Raw genomic sequence first — 23,365 nt, forward strand, 5'->3', positions numbered from 1 at the left:
CGGTGGTCGGGGCAGATGCTTAGCCTTAACAAATGCCTCCACGAAGTTAGCTCAGGCTTTGTGCGGGGGTGTTGYTTCAGCTATAATGTATGCCTGGTCTTTAGCAGGGAATAAATTTCATTCATTGTTCTCGAAATCCTTAAAGAATAAAAAATTAATAATAAATAAAAGGGAGAAATTAATTTAGGGCCTGATACTCCATGATGCCTGTGGAAATGCAGTGGGTAGGTGTGTGCCTGCCGGGGATGCTCAGGGACTATCTATCATGATTTATCTTCAGATTTCCCTTAAATATGTTCCCATAACCCCACTCTGATGAAAGGAACATGAATGAGATGCCAGGCTACTCTCCCATCAGGAAATTGGAGTGTTACCGACCCACAGTGCCCGCCAGCACCTCCTTCCCATCGTCTCGTGGCTCACACCCGGCTAGAGCCAACTCTGTAACTACAGGGTGGTGGAACCAGGGGCATCCAGGCGGGCTGTGATGGTCCCGCTGGGAAGCAGAGCTGCTCTGCAACAGATCCTGGGCTGCGGCACCGCTGGGACAGGCACCCGCTGCGGCCCGGCCCTGCTGCGGCTGGCACCGAGCCCGCGCGCCCGTCAGCAAGCACGAGATCAAAGCAGGCAGATGAGCAATAAAGTGACACTTTTTCACACAATAAATAGCTTATCATTAGCATTACATAAAGTGTTATGACAAATTTAATTTTGGATCTATCGACAAAAGCCTGGGAGTCATCCTTTAATCATGAACTTCTCAAAGTTGCCTTTGAAGAGGAAAGTCTCTGCTCCTGCTCTGACACCTCTGCTTCTGGATTTTGATTTACTAGCACCAAAATTAACCAAACAAGGCTGATTTTCAGCCTTCGCCCCTGGGCTTCTCTTACCCAATCCTGACGCTCCTTGGGGAAAACCATTAYTGAAATCCTTTCCCAACAGGCCCCAGTGAAAGAGACACCTTCTGTATCCTGACTTAGCCTAAGGTTTGAGATGAAGCTCCCTTTTTTTTTTTAAGCCAAGCACTCTATATCGTGAATATCARACTGAGTGAGTGCTATTTGGCAGAAGACTGAAATAGACTTGAATTCCTTTTTGGTGGTCAATGCCTAATGCAAAGCAAGAGGAAAGCTCGGATGTGGGCTTGCCAAGCATAAAATTCAAGKTACTGAGGAAAGCTCCAAACAAACCTCAAAACTGAACAGAAATATTCTCGTTGTCAAGTGAAATTAAGAMACAGTTTAAAGCAGAAGATAATCCAGCAGTTCCAAACGTCTTTTTTGAGCCTTTTTGAATATAATTGATAAATTCAGATCAGTATTCCTCAAGTATTTCTGAAACCAACATCCATATACAACACATTTGAAAAGCCAGAACAGGAATACCCAGTGAGAGGTTGATGTATTGAGTGCATATTTTCCTGCTTTTCAACGATTGCTCAGAAGCACCAAACACTCCCCCAGTAGTAAACACAGCCCTGCCCTGCGTGCCCAGTGAAACCAGCTAAGTGCTCCCAGGGACGCAAGGGCCAGTGGTCACGAGCACTCACAAGATCAAAATCAATCATTTATCCTCTCATTTGGGGTCATGAAAAACAAAGATTTTGACTTTTTTCTCACTCTTTYGGCCTAATCCTGCCACTCAACGGCCGCAAGGGCACTGCTGATGCGGCCGTCTCTGCACGCGGGCTGGGGTACTTCACAGGCCAGCTTGGCCTTCAGCAGGGGGTAAACCACGTKTGGCAAAACACTGCTCGCTCGCACGGAATCAGCCCAGGCAACARCTGGGCACACGACGCAGCTGTTGCACTTGCTGGCCGGGACGGCCGCGCACGGAGCGTGGAAGAGGCAGCGCCTGATGCTGCATCCCCTGGGCTTGGGAAATGGGGGCTCACTGCAAAATGGGAAATACTGTCAGCAAAGAAAGGGATGTTTCAGGAGTTTCCCTTCCGCATCAAGACAGAAACAATGAAATCTGTCATACTTTCTGGCAAAGCTTGGGACCTTTTGCCTCTTCCTGAACTGCCTCAGCTTCTCCACTTCTTAATACACCTTGTGCATGATTCCCACCTACTGCAACTATTTAATGCTATGCACCCTAGCACCTGGCAGTGCAATGTAAATAACTAAATATTCATTCTTTCTGCCATAGGCAATTTAAGCTTCATCTCTGCTTATGTCTCATATTTCTCCCCTCATTTAGAAGAAACAATATTTATCAATAATTGCAGAGATTGCTCTTCTCTATCAGCCCTTAAAATAATATCCAGAGGGTTGCATAGTGGCAATTARAGATGAATTCTGACACTAGCCTTATTTTTTTATAATTGCAAGAGAAAATGTGAAACTCAGATGAGTCTTGTTAGTGCTAAGTGCACTCCTACTGACTCCAATTTGTTTTGTTCTATTAATTTATCATGTTACATTTGGAATGATTTTATAGTCTGCAAGGAAAAGGTCTCAAAAGCATAAAGTAGTGAGATAATAGAATGAAGATGCAGCTAACTGTGATATTTCAGAGCAATTTGAGGACTATTTGTGAATACACTATTATTCTAAAAGCAACCCTGTGGCTTTTTACGTCTGCAGCACATAGAGCATTGGTAGTATTAGCATGTGCGCCAGTCTCGATGGCAAAACAACCTGAATCCTGTCCCTAAGAGCTTCCAATGCTCCAAAACTACCACTTGGGCTGGAAAAGCTCCCTGGGCTTTTTGTACCTGCAACTGCCTTTGCGCTGCCTGGGATAGCTTTCACCAGGCTCTTTTAGTCGCCTCTTGAGTAGAAGATGAAGCAAAACCAAGAATATCAATCTCTATGAGAAGAAATTTGCTGATGGCATCATTTCCATCATTTCTAACTTGCTTGCTTATTACAGTGAGAATACATATTGCTCCAGCAAGTTGTCAATGCGACTTGAGTTGCAACCTGATGCTGCCTTTTGCATAGACTGAGTGATGCCAAACTTTGAGACCTTCAGTGTATGTTATTGGTTTCAGCATTCCCCAAATTTATGGCTTTCTTTTTCTAGCAGAAGCATAAGGTGGGGTTTTTTTCAAGCCTTTCTTATTTTACCTACTGAGATTTCCTGGCAGCTACAGGTAAACAAAGGCAACGAGACTGATATCGTATGTATCAATCATGCTGATACATATGTATTGCACGTATATGTACACAGGTATCAACTTCTTCTGTGACTTTTGTGGCACGCACAGAAGAGCCAAGAACTACAAACTCAGCTGATCTTGCTGATCAAGGACCATGTTGAGCCCCTAACACAAGCTGAACTGGTTCTCTAGGGCATTTTCCTCCTTTTCCTGATTGTAAATGCCAAGCAGAGGTAGTGCATTGGACGGTGGTTATGCAGAAGGAATCCTGCCGCCAGCACATGCCGGTTCTGCAAGGCTTCCACCCTGGCATGAGCTGCAGCTTGGATTTCACTGAGACTCCACCCGCTGTAAAAAAATGTCTTTGCTCATTACTGACATCTTTGCTCCATTTTGACGGGAATTCTCGTACTCAAAAGTCCCTGCTTTGCMTAAACACACTGCTTTTCATTTCTCAGCTCTGTTCTTAATGCATCTAAGCAGAGCTGCCGTTAAAAGCAGTAGTCTGCCCGTGTCCAAACTCCAGCAAAGAGGTTCACATGGACAGTGATTCACACTCATTTGTGCAGAGGTGTTAGCAGTTCACAAATGTCAAAACTGTCCTATGTTTTGATGCACAGAGATCCTTCCCTTAAACTGGCCTATTTGATAGCACAACCAGCATTTCTAAAAACACTGCATGTGCTTCTAAGGCTTCGTAGGGCTGGGAGAGGGACAGTCCAGGAGGCTCGTGGGGAGGGCCTGTAGACTTGGCCACTCGCCCTTCCTGCCCCTGCAATTCCTGGGAGCAAAAAATAATTTTTGCTTAGTAGTCTTCTGGATGAAAATCAATTACTTAAAGGTCATACCTCGCAAAAAACACAGCCCTGGAAAATGCAATGAATTAAAAATCGTTCGYAGCATAAATAAAGTATTTCAAATGTATCTGAAGTGTTTAAAAACAAAAGTCAATGCAGAAATTCRTTCCTTGGAGGAATGCCAGGGCAAGTCATTTTCAGAGGAAGCCAAAGCACATTATTGATTTATACCAGCTTCAGGAAAAAGGAGAAGCAAAGCCCAGGAGTGYGGCATGGAACGTGGGGCGGCCACGGCGAGCCGGGCACCCGGCTCCCGCCACCGAACCTGGCTCCATCCCTGGGAGCAGGGCCAAAGCTCTGTCCCTCCAGCTCTTCCCTGGAAAGCCCTCCCTAGCTTCACACGGGTGAGCTGCTTCCATGCTCCAGCTTGCAGCTACCCTTGTGTTTTGCCCTCACCCGGGTGCAGTTAGACGAAGTCCATCTTTCGCTGCGAGAAAAACCAAGTTGTCCGAGCGTCTTGGAGGCACCTGGGTGGAGATAATACCTGGGGCTGTGCTCCCTTCCCGAGGAGCTTTGCTGTGTCGCGCACCATCACCATGGCAATAGTTTCCACTTCCAGTAATTATGTTGATATCTCCTCTCTGAATATCTAAGGTAGTTATAGGCTGTGGAAATAAAAGTAATTATATTCCAGGCACTGCAATAAAGCTGCCCATGGGGTTGGGGACATTGCTGAGCTTCAGAGAAAAGTGCATTATGAAAGACATGAAAATAAGCCTGCACCAGTTTGAGAGAATATGCAATTTAATCCACGTAGAAATCTTGTTCATCAGTAATTACAGGAGGAGATAAGAGTCTTCTCAATTAAGATCAGGCAGAAAATGTTTTCATTTAATGCGTCCTGAGAAGTATCACATCAAAAATAGCTAAACAAAGACTTTAAAACTTTCTGATGTTTTAAATATATTTCCTCCTTTGAAATTTAGAAACGGTTCAAAGAAATGTCAGCTGCTGGCAGGCCACAGAAAAAGTGCTTGTGTTTGAAAACAACAAGGTCATTTCCCTTAGTTTAATTAATTTAAATCCAGACCTGACCCTTCGGCTAGCACTCGCAGCCCAATGGGGGCATCATCGGGGACAAGCCTGCGACAGGCCCCGCTGCGGCACACACCGCCGCACAGCTTCCCACGGGGATCAGCTGCAAGTCTTCCCTTCATGGCTATTTGTATTTCCTTCCAACTCCCTTGTCTGTGTCATGCAGCCGGGAAAAAAGTAGCCACAGCTCCAAGGAATGGTCTCGATTGCGGCCCCGCGCACGCAGCAGGGCTCGGGATTCAGGATTTCACAGATGGCCATGGGCATCTCTAAGCCTGTGGTATTGCTGCATGTGGTGATCCCTAAGCATCCATCACAGCTCCAGCAAGTGGCCTTCAGGGCTGCTCACGCTCATTAACTAATCAATTATACTCTGTCACTCGTTTTATCTGCAGATAAGCAAGTGGAGGGAAAGCAGACACTGATTCCTTCTTTCCTGCTTCAAAACCCCTTCCTAGAAGCACGAGGCTGGTGCTCCAGTCACGGCAGAGGGGGCTCAGCGTCCCCGATGGTTCTCCAAGTGCTCTCGTCAACCTGTCCTGGACTGAGCCCCTTGCCTCGTTCGGCACTTGTCCTCAGGCTCCGCCGACACCTCGGTTGAAATCAAACCCTTCATTGTTCACCCTCAGCACAGCGTTTGCAGACAGCGAGAACACAATGAGTGGATGAGAAAGAGTCATTGGAAGGCAAAGAATAGCGCTGCCAAAAATGAAGAAATACAATAGTCATGGGCTGCAGACAGAAGAATAGGAAAGACAGACACACAGAGATTAAAGACAAACATTGATCAAGGGTAGAGAGAAGTGCAGACAAATGAGAATCTGAGATCAAACCCTCACAGAAAGGAGTACAATGAGCTATGAAGAAAAGAGGGAAGGAAATGCAAGGCTCCCAGCTTCACACCTGCTGCCTCTGGGTTCCCCATCAGGAGGAATCTATGTCTAGAGAAGAGGGACATGAATTCCTCTGCATCACCAAGGGACAAGAGGTTTTTGCAGGGCATCTATCATTAACCCTCCCTTTCCCACTTTACCACGATGCTCATCTTTCTAACACAATTTTCAGCTTGTTTTGCTGGCTACACTAAAGCCTCACTGATGTGCGTGTGTGGGATCTCCTACAATGATGCCCTGTCACCAGGCCTGTTTCTACCCCAACCCTGCCACAAATTGTAGAGCTCCACAACTAATTGTGGAGCTCCTGTCAGAGGACACTTCTGCCTGCTCTCCCTGGCTAAGTGAGGCCCTGCTTCACAGGACAGATATGCCCAAGAAATGAGCTGAACCAGCAGAGACTGGGGAAAGCGACTTGCAGCCCAAGCATCTGAGCGCAGATGCTGCCAGACGCACGCACGGCTTGTGGTCACCTACGCAGCTGCAGGCCCTTCAGATTGTGGCTGGGGATCGGGTGTGACATGGGTTTAGCCCCAGGACATGGCAGATCTTATTCAGGCTAGTGCAAATTACTATGACTGATTTTAGTTGAGATAGGGATTTGCTCCTTACCCTGTCTTAATACTGCAGGGTGACAGGACATAAGAATGATTGAGCAAGTCCATTTTCTATAAAATGGGAATTTTTCCACTGTTCCCATAGCTCATCTCCAACCAGAAATAAAATCCTTCTCCTTCATGGTTTCATGTAACAAATTCACTGAGCTATCAGTACAGCAGTGCCAYAGTGGGTTACCTTTGGGGAGGAATGGTCCGAGGAAAGGGGGCGGCTCTCGCACTCAAGTGGCTTTTAAAATGTTTGGGGAGCTCTGAAGACCTGCCAAGAGAGCAACAACAGTTGTCCCAAGCCAGGGGACGCCTAGAAAGGCGGACAGGGACAGAGCTGGGGTGTGTGGCGCTGGCCACAAAGCCCTTTCTCATGAGGACACCTGGTGGCTAACCCTCCTCACAAGTGACAATCAGCAAGGACAAGGAGCTTGGCGGCTGCTTCCCATCACCTCTCACCTGAGCWGCTCCTCATCTTTCCTCAGCCAGGGAAAGGAAAGGCAAGATCAGAATCAGGCCCCACTTTGTAAATCAAAACCATCTCCCTTTAAATCCCCAGCAGTTTTTATGAGCTGCTTCCTCCCTGCCCAGGGTGGCATTCAAACTATGCTTTGCTGGAGATGTTTTAAAGCTTCATAATCACACTTAAAGGCTTGTGTGTTAAGGAGGACATTGGTACCTGCCAGATTAGCAAACCCTGGCTCAGGCCTGCCCCACTGCCAAGTTGAATCCTATTTGATTTCACTAAATCTCTGCTCTCCATTGCCATTCAAAGCAGCTCGCCTGTTTTCATGCACCTCAAAAGAATGATGAGTTCCATTCTCCCCTTTATCCCAAATATCCCTGTGATTACTTTTGCAGCTCTGACCGACGTGATGATGTGATTACCGTCAACAAATTTGTTTCTGTCRCTTCTTGATCACAAATAGTATCACAAGAGAAAATAGTTGCCTTCACAAATCCAAGCCCTTACCCAGTTCTCCCAGCTCTGGGCTAGACCACTCTTGGGGCTGAAGACTGACGAAACGTGTGCTGTGCCCTTAAAGATTTCATCAGTGCACTCTGTTCATTGCAAGGGAAACAGCAAAAAGGAGGAAAAAGAAACACAAAAATAGCACATGCAGAACCTATCCTGCTTCCGCTCCTCACAGAGATGCTCCCTTCTGGCTTCAATGGCACAAGCTGTGTGAATGAGGCAAACAGCATTTGATCTATATATATTATGGCTAGACATARAATGTTTAGATACTCCTGCCTATAGTGTATTTTACTATCCTGATTATAGAGAAGATAAGTTCAGTATTGAAGAAACAATGCTTGGATTTCCCACACAGCACAGAATAGTCACAAAACTCACCTTTTTGAAAACATTTCCGTTTGTGCTGCCTCACTGACTCATTCAACACTTCAGGCACTTGCATTTCAACTGCAGACAATCCTCTGACTCCCAAAGACACGTGTGTGCACACACGCTTTCTTTCTCCATCTTCCTTAACTTTAACCTAGCTGCAGAAATGCTCGAAAGCAGCAAGGGAATRGGAAAGGAGTTCAGTATTTCAATTTTCCAAAGTCTAAACTGAACTGGGCATTCACCRACCCTAACACAAGTGGCCTATATTTATGCACAGGTAAAAATCAGGTACATGTGTCTGTGTCTTGCCACTAGGCTCTATCACAAGCAATTGAGTCCTCGATAATAAATGGTTCATCAGACTCCAAGTGATGCTTGGTAGGTGATTGCTCCCATAGGCAGCCATCAGCTGGTGCCACTGGGATAGTTACAAATTCCCTTGGGGTTTCCTGGATTTTTGCAACAAGAGGCAGCGAAGTCAAAGGCGGTTTGGGGGTGCCATCTTTCATAGGCTAAAACCTAATGTTAAGGCAAAGATAAAAGCAAAAGATTTCTTTCTTCCCCCTCCCCCTCAAATATTTCTGTCTCTAGCACACTGAAGCTGGTCTCCGTGGACAGTGCAACATTCCCCAAACTCGTATTTGGGCTGAAACAACTTTGCCATATTTCAGTTGGGAGTACTAGCTACTTTGCTAGAAGGAGTTTTAATACTCAAAAGAGACTGGGAAAAGCTTCCCAACTCAGCCAGAAGAGCAAATGCATTCAGAATTAATTTCAAGGGAATAGTGCCATTCAGAGTCTTCTCTGATTTTTGCCTGTATGCAAGCTCAAGTCCAGTGCAAGGCTTGATTCAGCCATTTCATTTTCCTTTGGGCAATATGATCATATCCCAAACTTAAAACACGAGGCTGAAGATTGATTATATTGCCTTTTATAATTGTGCATTAAAATCCTAAAATTATATTTCAGCTTTACCACCATCCCATTCCTCACAGCACTCAGTACACCTTCTCTTCCCTTTTCTTTTATTATTCTGTTGTGCTACAGCGTAAATGACATTTCAGTGACTGGGATCTAGCTTTTTAAAACGTACCCTATGAACTTGCAAAGGTTTTAAATAAACAACAGCAACAACAAGAGTTTGACATACATTATCCAGATGATAAAATATTGCCTTTGAAAACATGAGACCAGCATCAACAAATGGAAGAAGGGTCACCCCTGTCCATTTTATTTGATTATTCTGATGCTGCAAACCCATGCATGGTGCAAAGCACAAATTTGGAGCTATAACCTGATGATYTAGGAGCCAGTTTAGCTGAAACACCAAACCACAGCCCAACCTTTTTGAGGAAGCATTTGGGGAACAGACTGGTAGCTGCTGCAACATGAGCAGGAAACTTATTGTAAAAGACAACCAGTATAAGACATCATGGAGTTTTTTATCACAAGGAGTCACCTTGGCTATCTTTSGGAATGCCTCGACCCCCCCTGTAGAAACACTGCAGCGCTTTGGGGAGCAGCAGCTGGGGTCCAAAGGGTCTGGGAGCACTGGGAAATGGGAGCTGCAGCAAGGAACAAGGGTGAGCCTGGCCAGAGCCCATGCTGCCTCCCTTCTTTGAGCCAAGGCTTGTCGAGTTTTGTGGCACATATTAGTGAGGGTAGCATGAACAAAGACTGTAAATGTTTTGAATAACTGCTCATGCCCAGAAATCCCACAGCTAGAAGATTCCAATACATCTTCCTTCCTAGGGCATGGGGATCTGCCTCTGGCACTCTTCCGTGCTCACTCTGACTTGTAGTGTACTGCAAATATGGTCTTTTCTATCTTCATTTTGGGTCTGCAAAGTTTTAGTGAAAGACTAAATACAGGTAATTTCAGTCATGATCTGATAAATGTATTTTAAGACCAAAGCACATACAGAGATGAAAGGGAGCTCCATATTCCTCCATATACTCAGCGGCAATTTTGGGTGGAGATTTCTCCCTTTGTATCCACAGCCGGTAAACTTTTTCAGCTGTCAAAAACGAGGCAGGCAAAGCGCCACTCAATGACAGACAGGATATAATCATCCTGTAAAGCAGGTTACTAACTGTACACATTTATAGATTCCTTTTGAGATATGAGGTCATTTAGGATTGAGTTTTGACCTCTCTCTCTAAAAGAACTCAGTCTGGTTTCCACGTATTTTGTGCATGACCCTTGGGTTGCAAAGTCTGGGAATATTAAAAGTAAAGCACAGAATGTAAATGAAAACTGAATGTATCTCAGGAGACAGCAGTGGAGCGTCTGGCAGGATCCTGCACGGCACAGCACATTTTCATTACATTTTTCAGCTAATTGGCTAAATGTGTTCCTTTTCACCTAACCACACCTGAACGCTGACCCTAAAAGTCACCCTAAGCTGCCCTTTTACAGCTATGATGTTAATATTATACAGAAAATACTTACAGAAATTCAACCCATCTATAGTGCCAGACATGGACATGAAGTTACTGCTGAAGGAAGCAACGGGCGTCACATGGATCTGTCGACAGTGAAGTTCAGTTTCCTTCATCTGTCACTGTCAGAAAGAACAAGTTTCAAGTCTTAAAACAGCAGCACAACAGCCTGCAAGATGCAGAGCCTATGTGAATGAGGAGGAGRAGGATTTGCTTCCTATTCCTCTGGTCTGCCCCACTTTGCTCCCTCCCAATGACTCTACTCTGGGCTCCTTTCTGCTGCTTTTGGCTGTGCTCGCACTTGGGTGAACTCTGTTAGCTCCAGTTGTCCTCCAGTTTGTGGTGCTCCTGTGGGTGCAACAAGCTGTCAAGAGCACTGGTGATCAGCGGCAGTGCAGCAAGTCACGAACAGCACACGCCAAGCTCGGGGAAAGCTGCCCGTTCAACCCAGCGCACACAACTGCCCTGCACTGCAACCTGCTTTGCAGACCAGTGTCGCTTGTGGCCCACGTGAGCACGTGCACATGCAGCATACATAGCAGGGGCTCATAACACTCTCCTTTTAATATCCAGACTATTAGCGCAGTTAATTAGCGTACGCAGGTCTTTCCCGGACAAGCTTCCTTAATGATGGATTGACACGGAGCGATCCTACATCCCTGCGGGGATGAGCGAGTAGCTCTTTTATTCTTTCATTTTAATGAAAGCTTGGAGCCSAGCAATAGCTTGGTACCTCACATCAGTCTTGTTAGAGTGCTATTCATAGCAATGCTCCTATTTAAAATATTCATGCACTTTGCCCAGTTTGATTATTAGTGGGTAATCTTTAGAGCACTTCTCTGGATTTCATTGGGGAGTAAAACACATCACATCTTGTTTCTGCTCCTTTGCTTCTCCTTCCATGTTCAAATTCCAMAAGCTGCCAGGTGCTCCAGAGCACTGCTGGGGTGCCGCAGAGCCCCCGCGCTCCTGCTCCACCGTCCATGGACATCAGCACAGTGGTCCCGGAGCCAGATTCTGTGTGGAAGAACTAGCACCACTCAGAAGTACCTTCCYCCCTTCCCCCCATTTTAGGAAGTAAGTTTGTAAGTAACATTTATCATTCCTGCAAGGTAACCTGTATAGCGGGTCCTATATCCACCCCTATAAGTACACATGAATGCACAGGTAACTCCATCTCCAGGCAGTCATTACCATGCCAAGCCCCTTGGGACCTTCCCTGATCACTCGCGCTCCTTCTTCCTTCTCCTAAGCACACGTGCTGTCCTGCCGGTACAACGCTCATGTCCACGCACGGCTGCAGATTTAACACTTCCAGGGCTCTGAGGCCTTCAGATTTGGGGGGATTTGGGTCATCGGTACTAAAAATATATYAATTTCTCCCAAACTTACCTTTGAACAGCATGCTCAGTTGTGTCCTGTTTGATGTTAGTTAAACGGCAAGGCACCATCAAGGAGAAGGTACCAAGCAGATATAAACAAATGTTCTGAGTGCAGGATATTTCCTTTCTTCTGCAATAAGCAGCACAAGCAGCACCCAGGAATACCTGGAGATGGCTGTTTGAAGTGGCATCATTTCTAAAACCACTTGAGCAGCACAGCAGATTCAGGACATTTTTGAGGGGGGGWGATGAGGGGAGATCCAATATAAAGGTAAAAATATTCTCACTCTCTCTAAAACTCAGGGATGAATGAAATGAAAAAAAGACAAATATTTAAATTAACTTTTTGAAATTTATAAAGTTATCTGAAAGAGCAGACTTAAAAGCTGGCGCTATCTGATAAAGGGGGGCAGCTGACATTATCTTTTCAGATTTATATTAGCTTTTGAAACTTCATGCTCGGAAGGATCAGAAAGGAAAAACAAGCAAGTGCATCGAGAAGATGAGTCAATTAAGAAAACACAAGAGTTTTACAGAATGAATGAAGGCAGCTGCACACTACTCCATTTTTAGACACACTCCAATTTTTTAAAATACGATTAGGGTCGTTTCCAATTGTTTCAAACATTAAGATGGGTGGTATTAATTTGTTAGGTGCCCTCTCTTCTGACTGATCAGCTCAATGAAGATTAGCTGCAGGTGCTTCCGAAGGGCTCACATAAGGTAATCAGCTCGCAGCATGGCTCAATTTGCACTGCCCAGGAGAAGAGTTCCCCAGCACAGCCAAGAGGAGGATTAGAGCAGGTATTGGAGGCAAAACATCAGCAGGTTAGCAGAATTCCTCCCAAAGGTTCCTCTAAACATTTATTCAGCTTGTCTTAAAATATACTTTATAAATAGAATATGATTGGTATGGCCTGAACTGTGCTACAAAATACTTTAAAGGRCAGGACAGAATGAATCCAGAAGGGTTCCCTTAAAAATAGTATGGCCCCCCTGGCAGATCTCATTCTCTGTGGAATTACGCTTAATCTTTTGGTGATGCTCATGGAGAAAGAGCTGTTATACACTGAGTAGGAARAGAGAGCTTTTAGGAGATCCTACAGTTTAATTGATAAAGGCTTCTTCAGAAAAAAAATAATAAAAAAAAATCAGTCTGGAGTCATAAATGCTCTACCTAGAGCACTCAATGGAAATCCTAATCATAAATTCATAATAACGATGAGTTGAAGGAATTATGGTTTTCCATTGAATTCAGTGATATCCCAGTTCTCAGTTCCAGGAGATAGGGGACAAATAAATGGAAAAAGAGAAGGAGAAATGGGAYTTCTCAGTTGAAGCTAAAAAAGGGTCGATTTCCAAGACCAACTCCGTTAGTGACCCCAACAACCACTTCTGGTAACTGGATAAAGAGAAATAAACCTCTAAGTTCAAGACAGACGATACAGGAGAAGTTAGAGCAGCTCAGGCAGCTATCATAAGCTTTAGCTAGATCCTCAAGACAGTATTGAAGTTTGTTACATTAAATACACTCAATGCATGTTCCATTTTGACTTTCTCTCTGTGTGTTCTATTATCTCAAAAGATGTTCAATATATCTCCCAAGTCAAGGTGAGGATTTGGCTACCCTTAAAGCTGGGATTCCTACAGTGCTATGTGTACCAGGAAGACTTCAGGTATCCAGAGGTTTCTCASTTGTCAAGCCGATGTGAAGAGCTAATATAGATATTTGCATCAAAGAAATGTTTTGCACCGAGTGCCCTTCGTGGAGCCAGTGGTGAGGGCCATGTGAGCAGAGCCCACAAGGCTCTGCCAAGCGCCCTGYGGCTGCAGGGAGCCTAGGGAACCACAGACCTCAAGGGCTTCAAGACTTCCAGGGCTCCACTGCAATAGTTTAGTAACTACCCTCTTTATCTTGTGCTTATCTGGGATACCTTCTGCCTAGGRCTACCTGCAGGCCCTGTTCTGCAAGAATTCGTAAAAACAGCATCACAAGATGGGGCCATTTCAACARGGGATGTTTAATCTGTACATTGTTCAGCCCTTCCAGTCTGTCCTGCTCATCGCATCAAACTGCTAAAATCTTTTCAGAAAAAAAAAGCCCTGTAAATTTGATCTCAATTCCTATTTATTATGCACAAAACTTTCAGTTCTTCTTACATAAAAACCCATCACACAATACGTGTCAACATACGGTGACTCAGTTAATGGGTAGGTGGGAATATATGACAGGTAAAATTTGTTAATGGAAAACTTAATGAGAGTATCAAACAAAATACCTATTAGAATTAGGGAGGACTGGAATATTTTTTAAAATCATTACTAAAAAAGTACACAACATATTTAAAGGTGAGATGAAGAGTGAAAAAGAGAGCATTAAGTTACTTCACCATAGAAACATCCTATGTAATTGATGCCTCATTTACTGAGGATTTACACAAGAATATTGTGGTTGCCTTAAGCTATACCCAGCTACAAGTCTTCGGCTGCTATAAATAAGATTTGTTAAAGTTTTTTGATTGGAAGATAAAATGAAGAAAGAGTTTAATCTCAGGAGAAACCATGGTTAAACATTATAATTACTGAGACCAGCTCTTTTAATATTATGTTAATTTTCATGACCTTATTCATCAAAAGACTTACGAAAAGGATGACTAAACCCTAAATGGAGAGAGTCAAATGTATTCTGCTTAAGCAACAAAGGATTTCAGGGATTCATGGCTGATGTTTAAAACTCAACACACAAAGTAATCTGACTCATAACTCTCTGCTCTGTAACACTAGAAATCTAAGGAGATACTCAAAATTGTTAAGCAACACTTGGGAAAGCAAAGGATTTAATTAAACCAGAGGTTGGCCCCTTTAAGGCATTTCAAAGTTAAMTAAGTGATATGGCAAAGAGGAATTTGATTGGTCTCCTTTACTACTTCTACTCCCTATTTTGAGCTTTACATTAAATATTAATCATTTTAAACATTCACTTGCCAAATTCTTGTTGTGAATCTCATCATTTGCTGTCTCAAAATACTGCAGTATCTTCTCTGGCTGTGAGTATTCAGTCTTGTCCTACTTATAACCACTCAGGTTACTGCAAAAGCAACTCAGCTTTTGCTGCCCAACTCAGCAACTGATAAGCAGGCAACTGTAATTGCCCTGGCCAATGAGAGAGGCCCTTTCCTTTTAGCATGGACACATCCTCAGTCTAGGAAGATGAGTCCTGAGAAGGATGTGATCCCATGCCTGCCATGCTGGAGAAAGCAAGGAGGCAAACCATGACAAGCATACGAGATGGGAGGGAAGAAGAGATTTACCATTCAGACAGCTCCTTCTTCCCCTTTGGAGAGAGGGGCCCACAGCAGATGCTGAAGGGTCTCCATGGGAGCAGAGTACTTGTGTGAGACACCCATGGCAGGCAAAGCATGGCTGAAAAATGTGGGACTGGCTGGATACTGATGTCCCATTCAGCTCTGTTCTCTCCCCAGTAGATATCTTCAGTATATTGAAGGATGCAGACAGGTACTGAGTTAGAACAGACCATATGCTGAGTCAGACTTGGTACAGGTACAGCCAGCCAGCCAAGCACCAGCGTCTCCTGAAGTAAATAAATACAGCTGCAGGGAAGGGCAGGATTTTCCCAGGCAGAAAGAACTGTGTATGTGACCGCTGCCTACAGGGATGTGCTCACAATGACAAGGGTATAGCTTAAAATCTACAGCTGCCTGGGAAGTCAGTCTCTTCTTTCACAACTGCGGTATTTAGCACAGAGAAAGAGCAAAATACTGACATGGCAAAGGGGAAAATAATGAAGGACGTGCTGAAGATGTGCTTGGAGCATCAACGCTGACCCGTGGCAAAGGAACTAAAATGATGGACAGCAGAGAAGCTTTTGCCATCCTTCACTCCAGTTTCTTTCTTGCTTCCTGTGCTTTTTAAGGTCCTTCACAGCTCTTACCAGGATCACTCAGTATTGACACACCAAGCAACGATGGCACTCACCTCTAAATCTTGCTGACTGCATTTTCGAGAGAGCGCCTTTCGCTTTCTCTAGAGCTGTCTTCACACTTACAAAAACCTCTTCACAGACACCTGCACTCATGATACTCCTTCAAACTCCTCCTTGAAACCCTCCTTTCCCATGGCGCTTCGTACAACTCACACACTCTTATGCGGCTCACGTACAGAAAGCCGTGCCTGCAAAAATGAGCGCTACTCGAGATGTCTCCGTGGTCTCCTGTAGATCCACGTAAACAAGCGCCGCAGCACTCCGTGATGCAGGGGCACCAGGCAGAAGAGACCCTGAGAAGGTTTATGGTAGTTAGCAAGGTGCCGAGGGTCTCGAGAAGTTTTAGGTTTGGCCTTACCCCAAAAGCCATGACTCCTGCCCTGGAGCTGGCATGCAGGCTGAGATGAGGCCTGAGAGGCAGAAACTCTTTTTCAAAAGCAGCCAGAGAAAACAAAACTGAAGTTCTTCTCTGTTGCATTTCTTCACCAAAATAGAAATATACAACATTAATATTTTATAATCCTGATATATAAAAATACAAGCTCACCTTATTCAAATGCTGAGCAAATGRGTCCTTTCTGATCTATTCTACTCTTTCAGGTATCTTACTTCCAATGCAGATTTTGCATACCTGCCCATCTTCCATAAGAGATGTTAGCAGTATTTATACTTGTGGCCAAGAGAAGACTATAACTTGCAGATAAACTTATCAAAAAATCTGACATCCTTGGTTAACACAGTTTCCTTGATATAATGAAAAAGATCAGATATATGATTTCTCCTTTGAGCTGAGAGATGCCAGCATGTAATGCAGAAAAATTTATTTATGGAGGAGTGCCTGACATCCAGCTCTACTAATTACCTTGCAACCTCCTGAACGCTTGGATTTGATATGCTATTTCTTCCAGATACTTTGACATTTTAATTCATTTCAATAATCTGCATAATGCTTATAATTATGTCAATAACTAAAATATAAATATTCATATAGCAATTTATATTCTTATGCAAATAATTTGCTCTACAAAACTACCAATAAAATTAAAAAAGCCCTTACTTAGCACAATTGATTATTATTAAAAGYGAATAAATGCATTCTAAACTCAGTGGGGTAAATTCAATGAGGGATTTGAGGGGGTTTTTTGTTACCTTTTTTAAAGCATGGAATCAGGAAGCCGACTTTCCCAGTCCCAGCAGCAGAGCTGCCYTGTGTCGTGGGGACCTGCAGGCAGCTGGGCCGGGGACAGAGGAGGCCCCGTGGGCGCCCATGGGAGCAGCGGAAGGCGCCTACCCCAAACACCTGTCTGCCAAGAGCTGAGCAGTTTAACCCACCGTGGTCCTAAACCCCTTCTCAGACATTTTTGGAATGCAAAGCCCAAGTTTGGCAGCACTGGGGAGCCTACACAAGCAATTGATACCCATAATAAACTACTTCACTCCAGATGAAATCCTAGCACAGCCGAAAGCCGCAGCTACTCCCACTGACCAAAGAGCCAGAACAGAGCATTTCTGGAGCTCTGCGCCCCTGACTCCTGCTTCATATCAAGTCTTTATCTTCTTTTCTTCATTCTTGGTAAAAGCAAAATGTTATCTTGTCTCTTTTATTTCTTTCTTTATCATAGAGTTTATTACAGTGCCTTTTCTGCAGTGAGGATGAAAATAATGTCACTATCACATTGTATTCATCCTAGTGTTTCAAACCTAAATTGCAAAGCACAGACTGCACGTCTCACCTGTTGGCTCTTCTTGTTGTTCTTCAATTTTATCTGATGTGAACTAAAGAGGGTAGAACATCTCTTTCTTTCTTTTTTTTTCAGCCACTAAGAGAACTCATTAAATTAAATACAAATATTTCAGCTGTTTTCAAAAACACCGATTTTTGTTGCAGTCTCCTACTGCGTCAGACCAAGACCAGGGCTTGTTTTCATTATATCCTATATTGACCCTCTCCATGTTCTTTCTACTACAATTCCATATGCAAAGCATACAAAGCAACATATACAATGCTACAAGTAGATCCTGCATCCCACCAGCCCGATCCACTGCAGGCCTTTCTGTGTTGAGCCCTACCTGTTCTGTAGCTGGATATCAGCACATCTTCCACATTGCAGGATTACAGCAAAGAGCAAAACCCAACAATTAGCAAGGACAGCAGCCCTGGCAAGGGGCCATTCTGTCCCCACCACCCTTTGGGGTTGCAGGGAAAGCTTTAAGATGAGTGAAAAGTGCTGCTGGGGGTCACAAATGCAAAGGGAGGGAACTCTCCACAATTATTGGGCTGGATCATGAAGTCAAACTCATAAGACRGGAAAGATCCTGCACAGGTTTCAGACAGTGCATGCTTTAGCTAATTTTATCAGGCTGGAGGGGCTGATTAGCATAATTAATCTAAATTTCTGATTACCCAGAGGAAGGCCAAGTTCCTGCATGCACAGGTGCAATAAAAAGCTGCAAATTTCAAGCAGCTAACATACAGCAGCTGCTCAGGATGAGTATCCCAGGCTGTTTTCCCTGGGACAGACCTGTGGGGATCAGGACAGCAGAGTGTAGGAAACTGAGCCCTTTGCTGAGAGGGATAGGATGAACGCTATGCCCCAAAAACAGAGAAAAAATCATAAAAGAGATGGCAAAGGAGAGAGACAGGGAAGGAAAGCAGAGAGGCTGAACATCTCCACCTGTGGCCCTGCAGGGAGAAAGGGGAATGCAGCAGCAGAGCGGTCCCGTTCCTGCCGGGCGCACCGCCGACGGGCGCTACACCCTCAGGAGACAACGGCCTTCCCGCAGACCGATGCTTGTCAGCGCGTGTCTGTGCCCGGGTCTAGCCTGGCGCGGTCCGGTGTAACAGGCCCCGCAAAGAGCCTGACAACTCCCTGAGAGGTGATGACAGGAACTGTGGTGAGGCCCAGTTGTTCTGTTGCGTCCCTGGAAGATATTTTAAAAGCGTGAGATAAGGAGTTAGTGGAGTAACCAAAAATGTGGATAAGAAGTGTATATATATAAATATTTTATTGATAATTTTGTAAGTTATGTATTTGATCACCAAATAAATCAGGCAGGGTTCAAGAACTGCAATATTGAGAACCCACCTCAGTTCTTCYGCTACGTTCTACAGTGTCAGAAAAGCACAAGCGCTTACATAAGCTGTAATGACAAGCTCTGCCCTCGGGGTGCGCGGGCTCAGGGGCAGCTCCCTGCGGCTACCGGAGCGCAGGGACGCATGGGGTGGGAGGCAAGTCCTGCCACGCCGTGGGTCGCCCGCGCATCGAATGTCCATTTAACAGCCCTTGTGTCAAATGGAGCTGCTTTATTTTAGATCCTTAATGACTTAGCTCAGAAGAGGCCATTTCTCCTGGCTGACGTCCTGACCTGAGAACACTAACTGCTCTCCTAGGGCTAGGTGCGGTTGCTGGTGGCTCTACCCAGAGCTCCATGTCCAAGCAATTCCCTGCTGTCAGCGAGGCAGGAGGTGTGCGAGGAACGGAGCTYGGCCGCGGCTCCATGGCGGCCCGAGGCCTGGCATGCGCTTGCGCACCSAGTTGGTGCCGGCGGCAAGGCCGCACTGCTCACCCCGACTGAGGGTGAGCTCCCCGCATGCCACCATGGCCAGGCAGCAGGGCGCTCCTAGGGAGGCCACAACACCAGCGCGGGCCAGGGCGCCTGGGCTAAGAGGAACAGCAAGGACGCTGTGATTGGAGATAAATTAATGCTTTGTATGGGAGGCTGCTCTTGCTGCGATTCYTGCACTCAGCTCCCTCACTACTGCTCCCTACTTTCACATGAAAAAAAAATAGAAAAAACAGAGAGCAATTTTCTAATCAATTTGCTGTAGACTTCAGAATAGTTTGCTAAACATATGGCTTCATTAGAATATATTAGATTGTCTTAAAAATACCTTGTTTTAACTATGTCATAACCTACTAAACCCCTGTACAGGCATTTGAGAAGGAGAACCACGACATATTGGGTGCTTTATGCACTTCTTTTTTATTTTGCATATTTTTTATTATTTTCTCACAATATGGATAAGGGTAAAGCTCACAGCAATTACCAGCTATCTTCTGTAGTAGTCAATACTCACAATCCAACTAAGTTTGGGTAATTCTATACCTGCAGCATTTTGTACCTCAGGAAGCCTTTTCTCTGGATAAGCTGTAGGAAGTCCTCAGTCTTCGTAGGCCTGACATTGCAGTTTGCTTGCTCATTTATAAGTCTGTTTCTAAGCTTTTCTAGTTATTTCCACTGTGCAGCTACAGAAGCCAGGGCTCACTGGTGAAATGGTATAGAAAAGGCTGAGATAGCAGACTAAGAGGCAAATGAATCTGACCATACTCTACAATTCTCTTGGTTCATATTTCTATAGTGGCATCTCTTGCAATGCTGAAAACCAAGAAAACAAGTAATTGGCTATAAATCTAGGAAAAGCCCTAAGAACCGGAAGGTTGGTAAATACTGTTTTTCCTCATCTGCATGCTTAACCAGTCACAAGTTTGTTAGAGCACCTTAATCRACGGTTCTGTCATTCATTTATTTACATCGATCAATGCTCACTGAATACCCAGGAAAAAAATCAATATTATCTCAGAGAGTCCGGGTGTACCCACAATGACAGAGGCATGTTATTGTCAGACCTCAGGCTTTACTTAAAGCCACCAATATCTGTGCAAACACAGAAAGACCATAAGAACGCTTCGTGAAGGCCTTTTGCTCAGAAGGAGGACTTTCCACATGGGATTGCAGTCCCTGACACTTCACAGRTGTTTTTAAGGCAAAAGAAAGCATCCAGATCTGATGCAGACATAGTTGGTACTAGTGAAATGGATGCTTAGAAAAGCCAATGAACGTGTCCAGGAATAATGCTCAGAACACAGACCAGAGCTGTGATGGAGTCGTCACAGATGCATGGCAGGTGACAGTYGTCCCCAGCAGCCACCACCGGCGGGCGAGGCAGGAGGTCAGCAGAGCCCAGCTGCCTCCACCCACAAACACCCCACATGCTCCGCAGCCCTCGTGGCTCCCACTTCCCAACACCCCCACGTGTTTCACAGCCCTCGTGGCCCCCACCTCCCAACACCCTCACATGCTCCGCAGCCCTCATGGCTCCCACCTCCCAACACGCTGCGCTTCCTGCAGTTGTTTATAATATCCAAATACCACAGATATTACTCTCCTGCATGTACCTAAATGCAAGAAGAGCATAACCTGCAATGCAGGAAAATCAAGAAATAAAGACATAAGCGTCAGCATTTGCCGAGCTGTAGTAGTGGGGAGGGACACAGAGAGTGGAGGAAATAAGTGTTTGGGTCTGATCCTGTAGATATTGCTTTTAGATTGGTCGTATAGGACACTTCCTTGTACCCTTTTTTAARTGACAAGGAATGAAACGTGCTTCAAGCAAAGCATGGTTTGCTTGAATACCCATCTTGGTAGAGACTTAGTCAACTTGATCAACCATCTTGCTTTCACTCCGCTTGATGAATCCAAGATGTCTTTCCCTGCATGACAAGTGATAGATTTCCTTTTCCCCTTCCACAGTAAATAAAATCAGTAAATTATTGCTGCAGACAGAGTGAAGGCAGGGAAGTGAAATGGCTGCCAGCACCAGGCACTGCTTTGCAGCTTGCAAACCACCCCTGCTGCTGCTAACAAACAACATTCCCTGTCTCTCCTGCTCCCAGAGAGGCATTTTGGTCAACTAAACCCTGCTATCAATTTCAATGCATGTATTATTTTGCAGCTGGGGCCATATGTTTTTCCCAAATGGTGGTGTTGACAAGAGCAATGAGACCCTTTGTCACAGCACACATTTCGCAGGTGCAAACACGCTCAGTCCCTTCCAAGAGTGCCACGGGCTCTCTGTCTTTCCTAAACACTGTGCAACCTTAACCTCACTTAGATTTTGCCTCCACAGCTCCTGCCGGCCACTTCCAGGGCCACACACCTATTACAATTGAAAACACACCATAATTTCTCTTCAAAATTTATCATAGCTAGATTATTACCTGATTATTGCCTTTTAGTTCGCATCCTCCTTTTTGCTCTCTGGTATTTGATGTGTATACTTAGAGACAGAAATGCAGAAATGACAAAAAGCCGACTCTTGGTGTTTCTTTCAAGACTGGCTCTTCGCTCGTGATTCTCCTGGCAGTTTTTCCTTGCGACTACTCCAGTTTCACCCATCTTTCTCCTCAGAGGTGACCAGGGCAGCTTAGAGTATCCTAGATTCAGTCCTTTAGGATCTTTTGCACAGGCATAACTACAACTAGGCTGTAAACCCTCGGCAGGGACTGCTCAAATGCCATGGACACTTCTGCACTTCTGCTTCACAGTAACCAAGAACTCCTTAGGATAAGTGAGCAGCCTTTGCACAGAGCTGGGCTGGACTCTTGAAACCAAGAGCTGAGCCTCCAGCTTTGCTGTATTCTCACCCTTTTGTCCTCTCTCCATCACTACATCCCTCACTACCACCCATTCTTCTCTATTTAATATTCTACTGCTCCTCCAAATGGATGTCATCTTTGAATCCGAGTTATAAGCAAATTAATTGGCACATTTGTACTTGTTATGCCAAGATCACTACTAAAAATAACCAGAAAAGCTTCTTGGGGAATTTGAAATGCTTCAGTTTGACACTTTCTCCTCCAGTASAACCCGTTGTTAGATTTTGTGTACTACTCTGTATTCACCTTTATGTTTTCTCTGTAAAGGTATGCACAAACCATTAGTCCTGCACCGAAATTAAAAATTTGCTATTCAGCATTACTGCAAATATGCTCCTGAAATCCAGACTGATTACATTATTTCTCCATTACTACGTCAAAAATAATACCTCAAACTTGATTTACTGGGCATAAAACCACATCATACCAGATGCCACTTTGCATTTACATTCTTTACTTATTCTTGTTGTAAAACAAAACCAAAAACTATGCTCTAAAGACTTGCATTCTGTTAAGCTAGGAGTGTACAAATGCCTCCACTCCTCAGTTTTTCAGAGCTTGATCTTCTAAAATACAAAATCTACCTTTTTTTATATATATATTTCAGTGTAAGGTTAGAAGGCTGTAAATAGTCATTTCCCAATCTCCTCTACAAGAAGCTCTCCCCCAGCATCCTCATTAACAATCAAAGCCATGTCTAGAGCAGAGCAGCTTCTCAGAGCTTCAGCTGCTGTTTGGTGAAGCAACGTGTTGCCTCTCCTACCCTTCAATGCACAGCCACCRCTGTTGTTAGCAACGCTGCTTCTTCAAGCTATGTTTGGGGGATTAGAAAATACTTCTCTAGGAGCTCATATGTTTTTSGTAGAGGCCAGTTCTCACCATGAGTGAGCAGAACAAAAAGAGTCCCGTATTGGGCTGTGTTGGGCACGACACCGTCATCAGATGAGCATTTCATATTTGCTCTACGAATTTTCTTCCTAACTTTCAAAGCGTTCGCATGGGGATCTCCTTATCTAACCTCCTCCTCACACCAGTGACTCCTCTTTGATTCCTTGGTCACCCCGAGACAGCCATGATGGCAGCTTGAAGACAGTCCCGTCCCGCGGTGCAGCACTGAGCAGATTCCAGAGGAGCCATCCATCCATGTGTCTTCGTGCTACGTATGGCCTTGTCAGCGCTTTGCCTGCAGGAAGCTCATGAGCATATGTGACAAGAAAGAACGAATGCTGTTTCCAATTCTAAAATGCACTTTTT

General features: G+C 44.7%; 1 long non-coding RNA gene across 1 annotated transcript; it reads right to left on the bottom strand.

Annotated features, from left to right (window-relative positions):
* Nucleotides 1–47: 47 nt before the first annotated feature.
* On the bottom strand, nucleotides 48–17,991 carry LOC112953389. Its single transcript, XR_003250566.1, has 4 exons — nucleotides 17,745–17,991; nucleotides 10,300–10,411; nucleotides 4,448–4,568; nucleotides 48–138 (listed from the first exon to the last, which is right to left on the bottom strand). It is a non-coding gene; the product is annotated as an uncharacterized LOC112953389 (long non-coding RNA).
* Between the last annotated feature and the right edge of the window lie 5,374 nt (nucleotides 17,992–23,365).

Source organism: Nothoprocta perdicaria, unplaced genomic scaffold (genome assembly GCF_003342845.1).
Source record: "Nothoprocta perdicaria isolate Ctin4 unplaced genomic scaffold, notPer1 scaffold_440, whole genome shotgun sequence".
NCBI lineage: Eukaryota > Metazoa > Chordata > Aves > Tinamiformes > Tinamidae > Nothoprocta > Nothoprocta perdicaria.